Raw genomic sequence first — 16,850 nt, forward strand, 5'->3', positions numbered from 1 at the left:
AAATACACGTTTCAAGACTTTGCAGTAAAAATATTTTACCATAATGCAATTAAACCAACTGACTGGTGCAAAATATAAAACAGTCGTTTCTGTAAGACAACGATACAAATAAGAAGCCTTGGGAATACTTCTGAATAGTATTTATGTATTTTTTGTTTTGTTGTTTGTCTTGTTTTTGTTTTTTTTACCTGCAACTTAAAAGTATTTTCCGACGTATTTAACATTATAGAATGATTACATACAGCAAAATAATCTTTAATAACTGTACAGTAAGGTTGCTTTCTTGTGTGTTGAATCCTGAGAACACTCATGACCAATGAGCCACTTCAGATGTTGAAGCGGGCACTTTAGATGCTGGTTATTCTCAGGTAGATTTACCTCGCGGGGCTCATCTTCCCTCCATAGTTACATCATACTATTAAGATCGTAGCAAAAATGCATTGTGAAGAAAGACTGTTACAACCTAGTTTCAGGGCTAACTATTTATTTCAACCGATAAGTAAATTAATGATCTCTTGAATTTAAAGGGCAACCCCCAATCCCATGATTATTGATACTACTGCCTTGTGGCAAATAGAACTGATTATAATCACACTTCAACAGCAAAAGACATTCATATTATAACTATAAATACTACATTATCTTGGTTTGACCCCCTTTTTCACTTATACTTGATTATTATGGAACTAGATATTTTAATGCTCGAAAAAAAACCTCACAACACCAAATTTCTTTTAACTGGACACTTTACAGCTCCTCCAGGAGCACTGCACTAAAATAGAAACTATGAAAATAACAAAATTTGTGTCAGAAGTTTATTTCTACAGGGTGTTCGGAAATTCACTGTGCAGTTTTGTAATCATATTTTATTTAGTCTAATTCAAGCCAGCAACTGATAGCGGTGTTTAGAAACAAAATAAGAAGGATTCAGGCCTGTATTGATGCTAACGGAGGTCATTTTCAACATTGTTTATAATTGTGATTCATATTTACCTCCTGTATTCTATATTGAAACATGTCTGTTAATAAATATATAAGTGCACAGTGAGTGACTTTCCGAAAACCCTGTTGTATTAAAATGTCTTCTATACACTAATATACACTACAGAAATTAAATAACGAGAGTCAGATGCTGACGAAAACAATCTGATCTACCATTTACTTTAGGTCCAGCATGATCTAAACTATTTATTAACAGTAACAGTTAATATCAAGTCTTAAGGCACTTGACTCGTAATCTGAAGGTCGCGGGTTCGAATCCCCCTCACCCCAATCATGCTCGCCCTTTCAGCCGTGGGGCGTTATAATGTGACGGTCAATCCCAATATTTGTTGGCACAACAGTAGCCCAAGAGTTGGCGGTGAGTAGTGATGACTAACTGCCTTCCATCTAGTCTTACACTGCTAAATTAGGGACGGCTAGCGCAGATAGCCCTCATGTAGCTTTACGCGAAATTGAAAACAAACCGAACCATTTACTTTTGGTTTCAATGGCAGCTAACAGCTGATGCATCTGTTACTTTTAATATAAAATTCGGCAGATGTCACGTGAAAGGTTGATTTACAAACCCAGCGGTAGTAATTTTCAAATCTTTAAGAGTTTTGTTTGTTGTAAGTCTTAACAGACATCAAATATGCTTCCAATTGTTAGAAGTTCCTACAAAAAGTGAACGTACAATACTGATATCAATCTTAAATTTACCCCAGAAAATGTTATGACGTGGCTGAACATTTAGTGGTTTAACCTGTTCTTTCATCAGTGTATACCACTTCAAGCATTATCACAGAACATTTTCAGGAAATTGACAGCAGTCTGAAAATACGCGAGAAACGTGAGAAGAAACAATGTGTGCGTAACAATGCACCTGCATGCTGGAAGGAAAATGTACATTTTCAGAGCTGGTTCGAAATGGAAACATAATTGAATTGACTGACTACGCTGTATATCAGTAACTCTTAATGAAAACAAACCAAAGAATAATAGGCTTCATTAATGTGTGAGAAGCAGACTTTTCAGCTGTTATTGTTGTTTGTTATTAAGCACAGAGCTACACAAAGGATCATCTCCGCTTCGCCTACCAACGATATCAGAACCCGGTTTCTAGCAATACAAGTCAGCAGGCATCCCACTGTAACACTGAAAGGGCCAGACTTTTCAAAACACCACACATATAACATTCATTCCAACACAATGTGAAACCTAGTCTTATTCTTTAGGTTTGCCCTTGTCCAGATTTACTGATGAGGAGCGGAATTCCCCAAAACTAACATAAGTCACTGAAAAGTGTTAAACCGACCTGGCTTCACACTGATCTTTTAGTAATTTAACCAGCTTTTGAGGCTAAATAATCGCAAAAATAAATTAATAGCTTCATTTTTATATATTCTCTAAACCATGTAAGTATAGGATCACTGTGCCAGCAAACAGATTTCAAATCCTCATGTATACTATTAGTTTTTTTTGTTAATAGTTGTTTTGCTGCACAATACGATTAAAGTTTCGACGTTTTATACGTTCAAATTATTACGACGTTTATCATCCAACAAACCCATTTTTCTTCACATCCCAGAATTTGCTGCTTTTTTATAAATTTTGAGGAGATGTTCACTCATTCATTAAATTCTTGACTGCTTCACACATCAAAGCACTTTCACTGTTCATGTCTTAAAGTACTACAAGAACACTTTTCGAGTTTTGCTCGTTCATCAGACATTGTGACCCACTTCTACGTCGCTTTAATGTGACCCAAATCTTACTGACCGATGAAGAAATCACTTTCAACCACGCTCGTGACCTAATTGACTGTCTGTATGTTGCGAGTTTTTTTATTCCTAAGGTGCAAACATCTTACAGTCTTTACCCAAGATCAGTAGCACGTACACGTGAATAACCTCAGTAACACGTATACCCAAAATCGCTGTAACAAATATCAAGAACAATGGTATACAGTATTAATACAGTAACAAATGTACACAAATATCACTATAACAAATATCATGAGTAATGGTACACACCACTAACACAGTAACACATATACACAAATATCAAGAGTAATGGTATACACCACTAACACAGTAACATATATACACAAATATCACTGTAACAAATATCAGGATTAATGGTACACACCACTAACACAGTAACACATATGTGTGTGTTTTCTTATAGCAAAGCCACATCGGGCTATCTGCTGAGCTCACCGAGGGGAATCGAACCCCTCCATTTAGCATTGTAAATTCGTAGTCTTACCGCTGAACTAGCGGGCGGGCGGGGGGCAGTAATACATATACACAAATATCAATAGTAATGGTATACACCACTAACACAGTAACACATATATACAAATATCAATAGTAATGGTACACACCACTAACACAGTAACACGTATACACAAATATCAAGAGTAATGGTACACACCACTAACACAGTAACACATATACACAAATATCAAGAGTAATGGAATACAACACTAACACAGTAACACATACACACAAATATCAAGAGTAATGGAATACAACACTAACACAGTAACACATACACAAATATCAAGAGTGATGGTATACAAGAGTAATATACACAAATATCAAGAGTGATGGCATACATCACTAACACAGTAACACATATACACAAATATCAAGAGTAATGGTATACATCACTAACACAGTAACACACATAAAAATATCAAGAGTGATGGTATACATCACTAACACAGTAACACATATACACAAATATCAAGAGTGATGGCATACAACACTAACACAGTAACACATATACACAAATATCAAGAGTAATGGAATACAACACCGGAACTCATCCTTGGTAAATATAGATTCCTCCAATTTTATTCAAAGAACGATGAACGTTTTAAAACCCTCTTGTACGCAGTAATCCTTTCATTTGTTGGAGAGTTTCCCGTAACAAAGTTGTTTGACCAATAGTAACCCTCTGAAGACCCGCTAAGTCATGTCAGAGTTAAACTCGATATATACATCTTAGCTTTTTCCTTACAGAGGGTTTCCCATGACAAACAAAAGTACTTTACAATTACCAAGACAACACTACTAAATAACCAGATCGTAACAAAACTAAGTTAGTGGTGTGCAGGACTCATCTCTTTTGTCAAACAAAACAGCTCACTGCAATTTTGAGTCCCTCAAAAACGTGGAGGAAAACAACAACATTAAATTACTTACTTTTGTTGCAAGTTTCGTGCACAGTTACAGAAGGACTAATGTGCAAAACCATTCCAAATCATGGATCCATCAACAACATTTAATTATAGTTTGGACAATTTCACCTGATTTTAATTTCACAAACTAATATATACCGTTGATTATACACACATTTTACGTCTCCCAGTGTTAGCGTGGCTGTTTCGCACATTTTGCAAATACTACCTGCTGCGAAAAGATAATACCTCTATTTGATAATTAGAATTTATAATATCTTCTCTTTTGTAGTTGCTTAAAATTTGGACAAAATATTTGTGATGAAAAAATTACTTCATTAAAACTTGAGCAGATAACTGTAATCCGCAGCAATAATAGCGGGTACCTGTACTCTTCAGAGGTGGGTTTTATACCAATAAATGATGGTTTTCTGTCTGGAAAAGAGGTGGTTAAGGCACTCGACTTCGTGTGTTCGAATCCCCGCCACACCAAACATGCTCGTACTTTCAGCCATGGGGGCGTTATAATGTTAGGTCAATCCAGCTATTCGTTGGTAAAAGAGTAGCCCAAGATTTGGCGGTAGGTGGTGATGAGTAGCTGCCTTCCCTCTAGTCTTACACTGCAAAATTAGGGACGGCTAGCGCAGATAGCCCTCGTGTAGCTTTGCGCGAAATTCAAACCAAACCAAACTGTCTGGAAAAACCATCGGTGAGTGATATAATCTATACAGTATTGTCAGTTCTAACAATTTCAGTTAATAAGATTATGGGGTAGAGAATAATCAGTACCAATGAAGACCGTTAATGTCTCAACTTACACGTAAAGTCCAATAATTTGTCGTTGCACCAGTTCAAAAGCTGAAAAAATAATCTATAATCTCGTACAATGGTGGATCAGAAGTATTAAAACCAATTACAAAATACGATATATTACTCTATTTACCACAAGAAATCGATAAAAGCAAATAGAGTAAGATAAGGCTTCTTATTAGTATCAGAGTGTTTATTAGATACATTGTGTTTTTATAGAAAATATATATTTAAATAGGGTTTGAAGAATATATAGTAATGGTACTGCTACTCTATTTTTCCCAATTACTCAACAGACAAACTGTTTCAGAAGTACGCTTCGCATATACAAATACTTACATGTCGGGTATAAAGGATAAGAATCATCAGTAAGTGCCTCACTTTGACAAATGTTACACTTTCATGGACACGAAATCAGCCATACTACATTTTAAGCAGTATGTTTCTAAACATGTTTGTGTTTCCTAACTTAGTAACTTGCGATATATCCTGTTACTGAAACTAAATCATTAACTGTTTTCAGTGAATAAAATCTCCTGGGATCCTTTAAACTCTGCTGTTTATCTGGTTGAAGAACAACTTGAATATTTTGGCTATCAGTTTCAGAGTAGTGTAAAATTTCTAAAGACTCACCTGGTTATGGAAACTTTAACACTTTTAAAACTTGACCTTTTTTTTCAGCCAGAATCTTCCTAGAGAAACAAAGAAATTAGTAATTATATATATTCTCTAAGTTTCAATCACATTATGACAAATTAATACGAAAATTAAAACGTTTTCTAGCAAACGAAATGCTGAGAGAAAAACCTTCTATCTTAATATCCGTCAGGCGGGTCCTTTAAAACACAAAACCACAAGATATCTGTGTCGTTAAAAATATTATCTTATTTCATTGTGTTGTTTAAAAAAAACATATTAGTTTCTTCACCACACCAAAACACTATATAAACCACGTCCAAAGCATGTGAACTGAGAGTGACCGAATAAAAAACACATCTAAATAAAATATCCGATAATATGTGTAAAAAGACGAAATTTGTGTTTGGCTGCATCCTAACTCCTCCGACCCCATTGGGCGAATCTCAACCAAAATTTGTATGTAAGCACTATGTACTGTGTAATGTTCTTTATTTTGGAATTTCACGCAAAGCTACACGAGGGTTATATGCACTAGCTGACCCTAATTTTGCAGTGTAAGACTAGAAGGAAGGGAGCTAGTCATCACCACCCACCGCCAACTCTTCGGATACTCTTTTATTAACGCCCCACGGGTGAAAGGGCGAGCCTGTTTCGTGCGACGGAGATTCGTACCCGCGACCCTCAGATTATGAATTGAACGCCTTAACCCACCTGGCCATGCCGGGCCCAAAATTGAGCTTAACCCTATTTGTATTTTGTAAACCCTATTGGTTAATTATGCCCAGCCTATTAAGTCGATCTCAAACAATCTTGGCAGATTGACGATTTAAACAATGTTCAATATTTTAGAGGTATTTAAAGAGAGATAGGGTGTTCAAGGGTGGGATTACCTCAAATTCTTCATAGGTTAGTTATAATTTTAAAATTCTGATTTAACGTTTATGATGTCAAATTTACATTAATTATTTTAAACATTCCTCGTCAGTTGACGATTATTTCAGCTCATACTAAATCCATTTATTGTAACGAAAAATAAAGAGTCAAAAAAGTGGTTAATTTAACAAGAAACGGTAGTATATTATTTAGAAAATACAATCACTCTGTTGCTGTAGTTATGTTATTCAAAATTACAACCAACACAGTTATTCTTTTCATAAATACTATCACGATATAATTTCACATCATTTATAGGAAGTAGTTAAATGTGAATTAATACAACTTTTCACAATGACATATTTATTTTTGTACGTCTCCTATAAATCATTAAAATTAAAATCAAATTTGTTTTATCTGAAATAAGTGTTGTAATGACTGATCAGGAAACAACCAAAATAACTGTTGTAATGACTGATCAGGAAACAACCAAAATAATTGTTGTAATGACTGATCAGGAAACAACCAAAATAATTGTTGTAATGACTGATCAGGTAACAACCGAAATCATTCAGTCCTTACGAGTTTAAGCAAATGTAAACTAAAAAATATGATCAGATTAAACAGTTAAAAATAAGCTTTACAATTTACGTGATGAAAGAAACTTCAAATGTATATTCCTCAAGCATTAACAATTCGATGAGGACAGTTCAATGAAAACCTGGAGTTATGTTGTAACTGATAAGAGAAAGGAAGATACTACCACTCCAGAGTGTTCAATATCAGACCTGTTTAAAACATCACCATGAATAAAATAGGGTCTGTCTGGGTATCATCAATAAAAAAACTGTTGGAAGGTTAAAAAAAAGTAGTTTCAATGTAAAATCCTAACATTTCAGACGTGAAATGACCACGCGTTTAAACTTTGCAAAAGGTCATAAGAATATAAATAACGAATGTCACAGTTTTCTACGGACTGACAAAACAGGGGTCAATTTTTGAAGAGGTTGGTTTTGTTTTTATGCGTGGTAAATTTAAGTAACTTCTGTAAAAAAAGCAATTTAAATGTGGAGTGGTGGGTCGTAGGGATGTTTACGTATTGGACGCATGAAACTTGCTGTCAAAAATTATAATATTACGAAGAAAGAGTACCCTCCAACCTATCCTCATTCCTGGTTCATCAGTCGGTTCCTTGTATTTCAGTAGGATATGATTTCAAACAGTTTCCAAACTTTAAACAGTGCCGCCCGGCATGACCAGGTGGTTAGGGCGCTCAACTCTCGAGTTCCCATCCCCGGCACACCAAACTTGCTTGCCCTTTCAGCCGTTGGAGCTTTATAATGTTACAATCAATCCCACTATTCGTTGGTAAAAGAGTAGCCCAAGAGTTGGCAGTGGGTGATGATAACTAGCTGCCTTCCCTCTAGTCTTACACTGCTAAATTAGATACTGCTTTGAGCAGATAGCCCTCGTGTAGCTTTGTGCGAAATTCAAAAACAAACAAACAAAACCCCCTAACTCAGCAAAGTTTCCGTTTCCTCCCTCACATTAAATTTTTTTTTTTTTTGCAAAAGATGAATTACTGACAGCAAAATCAATATTTTTTACCTAATTTTAATACTTTTTAACATAAAAAATCCCTCTAAGGAGTGATTAAATGCGATAGCAGAAAACAAAAGATTTGAGAGCAAAAATAGTCTTCAATTCTTCTGTTTCTTCCGTCGACATTTTTAGGCTTTACCGTTAACCTCCCTCCGCCAGGGGTCGCGCCCCACCGTTTGAAAAACACTGTTTTGGTTTGAATTTCGCGCAAAGCTACACGAGGGTTATCTGCGCTAACCGTCCCTAATTTAGACTAGTCTTTTACCAACGAATAGTGAGATTCACCGTCACATTATAACGTTCCCATGGCTGAAAGTGCGAGCATGTTTGGTGCGACCGGGATTCGAACCCGCGACCCTTGGATTAAGAGTCGAGTGCCTTAACCACCTGGCACTGCTGGGCCAAACACTGTTTTAAAGCATGCTACTGCTGGCTCAGGTTTTAAATTTCAGTAGCGCATGATTTAAAATATACTGCTCCGTCGAATAAATATTTTTTAAAAGAAGAAATAACTGGTGATGATATAAAAGTTTTGAAATAGTCATCCTACAGTCTTGATGCTATCCAACCAAAAATGTGTGATATCAGCTGTAAACTAATTTAGCAAACATCAATCAAAGTAGTTTACATAAAATTTGGAAGACTGTACAGCAAAAACTGAAAAAACATTGGGACTGATAGTCTCAAAAAACTCTTAGCATCGATCGGTATAATAAAGTTTACCAAAAGCTCTAGAGATAATTTATGGTTCAAAATAGCTACTTACGCCTAACATTACGATATATATGTGTGTGTGTGTGTGTATGAATAGAAAGATTCTCGAGCAATATTGATTTTTTCCGGTATACAGACCGTGTGATACGTGTCAGTGCGATACTGTTCAGAAATAGGAGTTTAACAGACGTTGTTGGTCATTGTTGTTACAAAGCGACATCTTCCATGAAGCTTCGTTAGACATCGGTGCATCTGTATGTCAATGTAAAAATAATAAATGAATATACTAAATGCACTTCGACAGAAAAGTTCCCAAATGTTCTGTTTCACTAGTAAATAAAACCAAAATTAAGAGTAACTAATACTTCTATTTCTTGCTTTTTAAGTTTATATATGTGATTCGATGTTGCAGCATACGGAGTGCATGATTATTCTAGTCATTCATTGCATGTGCACGTGTTATTGCTGTCACTATAGTACAAACTGCAACATTAAGCATTCCATTAAGCATGTGATGTCATTTTAATAGCTATTAACTGACTGACAACACACCCTGTAATAATACGCAAATGGTTAAAACAGGTGACCATGACCAGATGGTTAGAGAATTCGACTTCCAATTCGACTTCACGTGTTCGAATCCCCGTCCCATCAAATATAATCGCCTTTTCAGCCATGAGGGCTTTACAGAGTTACGGTCAATCTCACTATTCGTTGGTAAAATACTTGGCAGTGGGTGGTGATGTCTAGCTGCCTTTCCTCTAGCCTTTTACTGTTAAATTATAGATAACCCTCGTGTCGCACTGCGCGGAATTCAAAACAGACGCCTTTTAGGGAGATAAATATGTAAACCACCACTACTTCTTAGTAATGCTTTTACTATCTACTGTGTGACTTTGTCATTGATTAGATGCACTTTACACCGTTAAACACTTCTGAGGCGCTTCATAAAGGAATTCATAAAAACTTTGAATGCCAAATTGATAAAAACCTCTCACTAACAATTTATATTTCCTTCATGGCTTAAAGTTAATTGTTTAAACATGTACCTTATTTTACATTATTTTTTTAACAATATGTTTAATATATAATTCGAGCACTAATTTGGAAGTCCCTCCCATGGCCCCCCCCCGCTTGTACAGCAGTATGTCTACGGATTTACAACGCTAAAATCAGGGGTTCGATTTCCCTCGGTGGGCTCAGCAGATAGCCCGATGTGGCTTTGCTATACGAAAACGCACACACAGACACCCTCTCAAGAGAGTATATTTTGTATATCCAACTTAATTTAAGCGATGGAATTCGAACTTAGTTCACAAATACATTAGTTAAATACAAAACCCAAACTTGCCCCAACAAAACGTGTTTAACAAAAGAAGCAGGTTAATAAACCAAAATTTTGTTTTTTAGCTGAAAGAAGCTTGCTTCTAGAAATAAATTCTTGAATCTTTGTTTTGCAAAACAGTTGTTCTGGGGAATCGAACTAACGTACCTTTTATCCTGATTCTTCCCACGCTGACGTTCGGTGTCGTTACCACCAGAACACTGCAAGAGAAAGTACAAGTTTTCTCCTAGTGACGGTTTTCTGACCACTCAGCATCTTATAGATCCGACACACACAAAAAAGTAGGACACCGTCTGACTTTACCTCCGTAAGGTGGCGTGCAATTGAGTAATGGTGGGGTAGGGTGTGCGTCACAGGACACGTTATACAATTTTAAATTATTACCAAATATTTTACTGCATCATGTAATACTGTATGAAATCATCTCACTTTAGAGCGAGGTCTTTCTAGGCTCCAGTTTCGTTCAGCCCTCAGAAAAGTACGATATGAGTAACTTAGGTCCCGGGATTAACTCAAGAGCAACGGAATCATTTTTCGTAACAAATATTGCAATAAACTAAATCAGTAGTAATGGCTACTTGTTTACCTTGTATTATTATTATAACTGTTGATAAATAGTAATTTGTAAGTTATATAACGCCTTTAAAATATATATATTTGTACCAGGTTTAATTTATTTTCTTCTACCTATATTACTTCTATCGTCCAAATTGAAAACCTCCTTGACTTGCAATAGTAGTGAATTTTCTGAAGTTTACGTGTTTGGACAATGCATTATTACAATGTTTGTTTTAATTTCGCGCAAAGCTACTCGAAGGCTATCTGCGCTAGCCGTCCCTAATTTAGCAGTGTAAGACCAGAAGGAAGGCAGCTAGTCATCACTACCCACCGCCAACTCTTGGGCTACTCTTTTACCAACGAATAGTGGGATTGACCAACACTTATAACACCCCCACGGCTGAAAGAGCGAGCATGTTTGGTGCGATGGAAATTCGAACCAGCGACCCTCAGATTACGAGTCGAGTGCCTTAACCACCTAGCTATGCCGGGCTTTATAACCATGTAAAGTTTACAATCACTGTCTCAAATAAAAGCCAGTAGGAAGCATTTTAGAAACATCCTCACACATTTTGTTTCCTTAATGCTTTTCTGCTGGTTACCCAGACTAAATTTAAAATGGTTCAACTATAAATGCAAGTTTTTGTTAACCAAGTTGTACACTTGAGATGTTATTTCACAGCTAGAAGAATTGGTTAAATACATTTTACTGTTTTAGTTACCAACAAATATAAACCACACACACAAACACACACATGAACTATTTCTGTGAATAGCATTTTGGTGAATTCGGCCTGTTCAGGAGTTAAGCTTTAAATATGAATCCCTTCAAGCTCACATGTACAGCACACTCATGCTCATTTCGATAAGTAGTGTTTTATGAAACAGTAACATACCAAGTTTGCACACAGTATCATTGAAAGACTGATCCTTAAGATTTCACTTTATAAGCTTGCTGTAATCTCGATGTCTACATCTGGCGATTCTGTGATATATCCGATATTCAGGTGACCATCACATTCCGTTCCATTATAATGTCCATTTATGCATCTGGTAATACTATATTCGGTTTCCATGTAACTATTACATTACATTTCATTCCACTGTAATATCGATCTACACATTTGGCGACAATATATTCGGTTTCCATGTAAATTTCACATTACAGGGGTGCATATCTCATCACAGTAGTCCATATCACACGCATCTGGATGTTGTTAACACGATACAGAAGATTTACCAACGGTTTGTTACAAATTTTAACAGTCTTGTCTGTATTTGTTATCTATATTACTAACATTGTCTAATTTAAGTACTTCACACATCACAGTGTTTTCTTGATAAAAAATAGACAATATGTAGTACTCAATACTCAGCTTTCTTTACTGAATAGTTAATTTTTGTCAAGAAATAGTTTATTACAAATTATCAGTTTTTCAGTTCATAAAACTTGTAATGTTTACTCAAGGTTTACCAAATTTCGCGAATATACATAAATCGTACCGTATAAGATGGTGTATCGATACAATCGAATCATGGCTTCACGATACAGTACTCGTATCATGTTGCTGCATCACTATACCTTTACACATTACATTACGTTCCACTGTAATGAAGACCTATGGTACTGTAATATTTTTAGCTCTCACTGCTAAATTATTGAGGGCTAATCACACTTTATAAAAAATATTTAAAAAGTTATAGGTCTCTTACATACCTTTGAACCAAGTATCTCTATTTTAAAATTCCTTGTAATAGATGGCGTAAAATTATCTAATATGTAAATTGGTGATCCGGTAACTGAAATAAACAAGTTTTGTTTGTTTTTCAAAACATTACACTCCTGAATATGGCGCAGTGATACAGATCGAAACATGTACAGCATATGAAAGTGTTTTCTAGTCTCATCGGGTTCTACTTATTTTAATTCTGTATAGCAGTTAATGTTATCTTATTGTAATTTTGAGACAGGAAATTGTCATATTTTTATAATCTTGTATAAAATTATCGTTGTTTTAAAAAGAAAATTAAGTTATTTCAACAATTAGTCCCTCCATTCTCGATTGTGCTCAGCCTAACAGCCGTGATCACACACTGTTCCTCAACATATCAATTTAAATTGTAATAAACTTACACGATGGACAGAAGAGCCAATATTATATCAGAAACATTACCAATCTAATCATATTTCTACAAACCCTCCTACTGGTTACTAAAATTACTTTTAGGCAAAGCACAGGCGCAAAGCCCATTGGAAGTGCATCGGAGAACTTCATAAATATGTGTTCAAACGAGGTTACTGTAACCACAGTTTCTTTGGCTAATATATTCATGAAAATGGCTCCTAATTTCAAAGTATAGATACATTTTTTGGAACTTTAGTTCGTAAGCCTTGTTCATTATATTATTAACGTTACCAACAGATATTCCCAGCTTTATGACAATGGTTTTTAGACTTCTTTCCCAACGCAGTAAAGTTTCGGAGTCCAATTTCGTGTCTGTTTGTTCGTTTTGTTTGTTTTTGAATTTCGCACAAAGCTACTCGAGGGCTATCTGTGCTAGCCGTCCCTAATTTAGTAGTGTAAACTAAAGGGAAGGCTAGTCATCACCACCCACCGCCAACTCTTGGGCTACACTTTTACCAACGAATAGTGGGATTTACCGTGACATTATAATGCCCCCACGGCTGAAAGGGCGAACATGTTTGGTGCGACGGAAATGTAAACCCGCGACCCTCAGATTACGAGTCGCACGCCTTAACACGCTTGGCCATGCCGGGCCCAACAAGTACTTAATACCCAAAATACAGTCTAATCGTTTTACAGATAATAAAATATATATATTAAAATATGTCCATATCCATATCTATTATAAGTGAAGTCTTTCCTAATTGTCCCTGCATAGGAAAGAGTTAAATCTTCGGATTTACAACGCTTAAATAAGGGGTTCAATTCCCCGCAGTGGACACGGCAGATAGCCCAATGTGGCTTTGCAATACGAAAATACAGATATACAAATACACCATTTTCTAATTAAATAACAATAATCAAGTTGTAGAACAACAATAAATGGTAAATAATTTTAAAATACATTTCAACAGAAGATATTAAAATGTGTTTTCACTCAAACCACAATGGACATTATCCATAGTCTTGTAAAGTGCCATTGTAGGTACTTACACACGTCAAGATATACAGGGTGTTCGGAAAGTCACTGTGCACTTATATATTTATTAACAGACATGTTTCAATATAGAATACAGGAGGTAAATATGAATGACAATTATAAACAATGTTGAAAGTGACCCCTGTTGGCATCAATACAGGCCTGGATCCTACTTATTTTGTTTCTAAACACCGCTATCAGTTGCTGGCTTCAAATAGACTGAATAAAATATGATTACAAAACTGCACAGTGACTTTCCGAACACCCTGTAGTATATAACATTATCACGCATGTCTAACATGGTGAACGAGCTAATAGCATTTGTTATATACAAATGACTCAATTTCACCAGATATTTTTTTTTACAAGTTTGCGAAACGCAAAACTGTATATATTTATTTTGCTGTGTTACATTAATGTATAGAAAATCAATTACTATGATGTTATAAGATCTTTTACCGCGTGATGACGAAAACATTTCATATCTGAAACATTTTATTACTCTATGCCAACACACTGCATTTCGCAAGGAGTCATTTTGTTTTTGTCTGCGGAAAGTTACACATGGCATATCTGTGCATAGCTGTCCCTAGTTTTGATCTGACAGTCTAATTGCTGTTCATGTCTGACCCAATGGCGGGATTCCACTTTCACTCTTATGGTGCACCGACGTACTTACATTGCAGAATACGCTTATACGCTAAAGTACTGGAACAACGAATTACCGTAAGAGGTTAAGATAATTATTAACTAATCATCGCTGTTTAGAGTTATTACAGTCCAGTTTGCGAAGTCAAGTTTTCATTAAACAAAATCACCTGCAATTTTAAAATAAAATACAAAATTTCAAGGAGTTATGACGCTTCTTGTAGAACAATTGAATGAGCAATGAAAGTCTTCCTACACGATGCGAAGTTCTGTAATAACCACCTGGTTACCTTAAATTATGTCCGGCTACACGTTCAGGTTCTATAACATCAAGATACATAGCATGAAACAAGTTGTATATATATCAGAAGATGTAAAAGTTGCTACAGTACTAGCAATATTATCAGTACCAACGTTGCCCTATAAAACTTAATCGATTGGTTCCTACGTAAAAACAGAAAATAAAAACACGTTGACACAATAACCAAATGTCAAAAAGTGGGCAACTACACACACGCTTAACTCAATCCAATGACATTACTAAAAGAAATTACCTGATAATCGGAATTTGTCACGTTATAGTTTCGACGAGAGAAAAACCATTGTCACAAAATGATGTCAATCTCTCTCCTTAACACATTGTTACATAAATCTAATATTGATTATCAGCAATGTGATCTGAAATACACTGATTGATTATTCAGCCTATACTAGGTATAATGTTCTCACACGAGCACGCCCCATTAATTTTCAAGCGAATCGCAGTTTACGTGTTTCAACATACTCGAGAATCATGGCTAGACCTCAAAGGATTTAAATGTTTCGCTAATAAATGGAAACTGACCAATCAAAGTAAGCTTTTATTAACTGGCTAAAAATGCCTCAAAGCGTTGAGAGCAAAATGTAGAATTGCTTCAAAGCAACTCATACAATTTCTCGACATATGGACAAGAGACCACCATCCACAACATCAGAACGTATCTTATGCTCACTATAGTGATAGGATACCTGCTCTGAGACTGATTCAAGTGATCGTGCTGCATCTGGAAGCTTAGTCGTTTTACAGAAACAAACAGGTTTCATAAGGCCAATCTGTATGTCAGGTACTTAAGGATGTTAATTGTACTAACATTAATGCTCAAGGTAGCTGCACCTGTATTAAATGATCATTAACAAGCGTAGAGGGAAAGCTCAGTCTTCTGCACTTCAAATCACACATGAGATGCCTACTTATATAAAAATATATGATTCTTTTATTTGTTTGTTCAATATCGAGGGTCGTTTGTACCAACCATCCTTTGTTTTGAAGTGAAATACTTAAGGAAGGTAGCTTATTAACGCCGCCCATCATCAACTCTTGTGCTACTGTTTTAAGTCAATAAATAGTAGGATTGAGCGTATCATTATATCGCCTCACGGCGAAAAGGGCGAGCATTTTCAGTATCTGGATTTTAACCAACAACTTGCAGATTACGAGTCAAGTATCATAACCATGTCGGGCGTCAAAATCAAACAAAGAAAATGGATGATATTATTTAATAACAGCGAGTTTTAGTATATAAAATCTAAATTGGAGTCGTTCTTCACTTGTTTTGTACTGTATACATCTACAGTTAATCAACAACCGAGTGTTTGTCAATGCGGGTCAGAAGTGCACGAGTTCTAAAGCAGCTCGATATAACCTGTATGGGTACTGTACTCCAGGTACTTAGCCCAGTGCTAAGAAACCTACAAAATCACCCACTTTGTCATACACATGTTAGATTCAGAAGATCAAAGTTTTGTTTTCGTTTTTCTATAAGCATGATCCAGTCAGGTGTGATTTCAACATACGGTTATCATTCATTTAAACTTTATTTTTTCAATGGTTCTAAGAAGTTATAATTTACAGCATTAGAGATGAGAAAGGTAAAACGAAAACAGCAACAAAAAGTTGTTTAGAGGTCTGTACAAGTCTCCAGTTTATAAAAGTATATAATTAGAGGTAGGAGAAGACAATTACTGTCCAAACTAAATATACAATTGTAGTTTCTCCCAAAACTCTCTACTAATGTAATCAGCAGAGAGAACACAGATTCTACACAAAATTTAGAAGAGAAAAATCATTGTAAAACAAAAATATATTTCTCTTCGGAATTTAGAAATACTATCATTAAGACCTTTACACACACGTCTTCAGGTCGGCTCAGCTGTCCCTCACTATAAACATGTGAACTTCATTAACTCTTCCAAGGTTATATTAATTCATATAACTACTTTTAAAGTATTTATTAGACTTGTGTTGCTCTGCACATTATGTTGCCTTTTTTACTGCAAGTAAAGTGACTA

The 16,850-nt window shown here is 35.6% G+C and overlaps 1 protein-coding gene across 19 annotated transcripts in view; it reads right to left on the reverse strand.

The window, feature by feature from the left end:
* The window catches only part of LOC143226188 (putative fatty acyl-CoA reductase CG5065), a 122,271-nt gene that overhangs the window by 60,455 nt on the left and 44,966 nt on the right, over positions 1 to 16,850 (reverse strand). For 10 of the 19 annotated variants that reach the window (XM_076456828.1, XM_076456813.1, XM_076456832.1 and 7 more), the window contains one exon: positions 5,612 to 5,670. The exons of 4 other annotated variants lie outside the window; for them this stretch is intronic. The gene's annotated coding sequence lies outside the window, so the exon portion shown is untranslated. Of the gene's footprint in view, positions 1 to 5,611; positions 5,671 to 10,298; positions 10,630 to 11,605; positions 11,882 to 16,850 lie in introns of those variants that run through there. 5 more of the 19 variants (XM_076456827.1, XM_076456811.1, XM_076456812.1 and 2 more) reach the window with 3 other exon arrangements.

The sequence above is a fragment of the Tachypleus tridentatus genome, chromosome 9, assembly GCF_004210375.1.
Source record: "Tachypleus tridentatus isolate NWPU-2018 chromosome 9, ASM421037v1, whole genome shotgun sequence".
Taxonomy (NCBI): domain Eukaryota; kingdom Metazoa; phylum Arthropoda; class Merostomata; order Xiphosura; family Limulidae; genus Tachypleus; species Tachypleus tridentatus.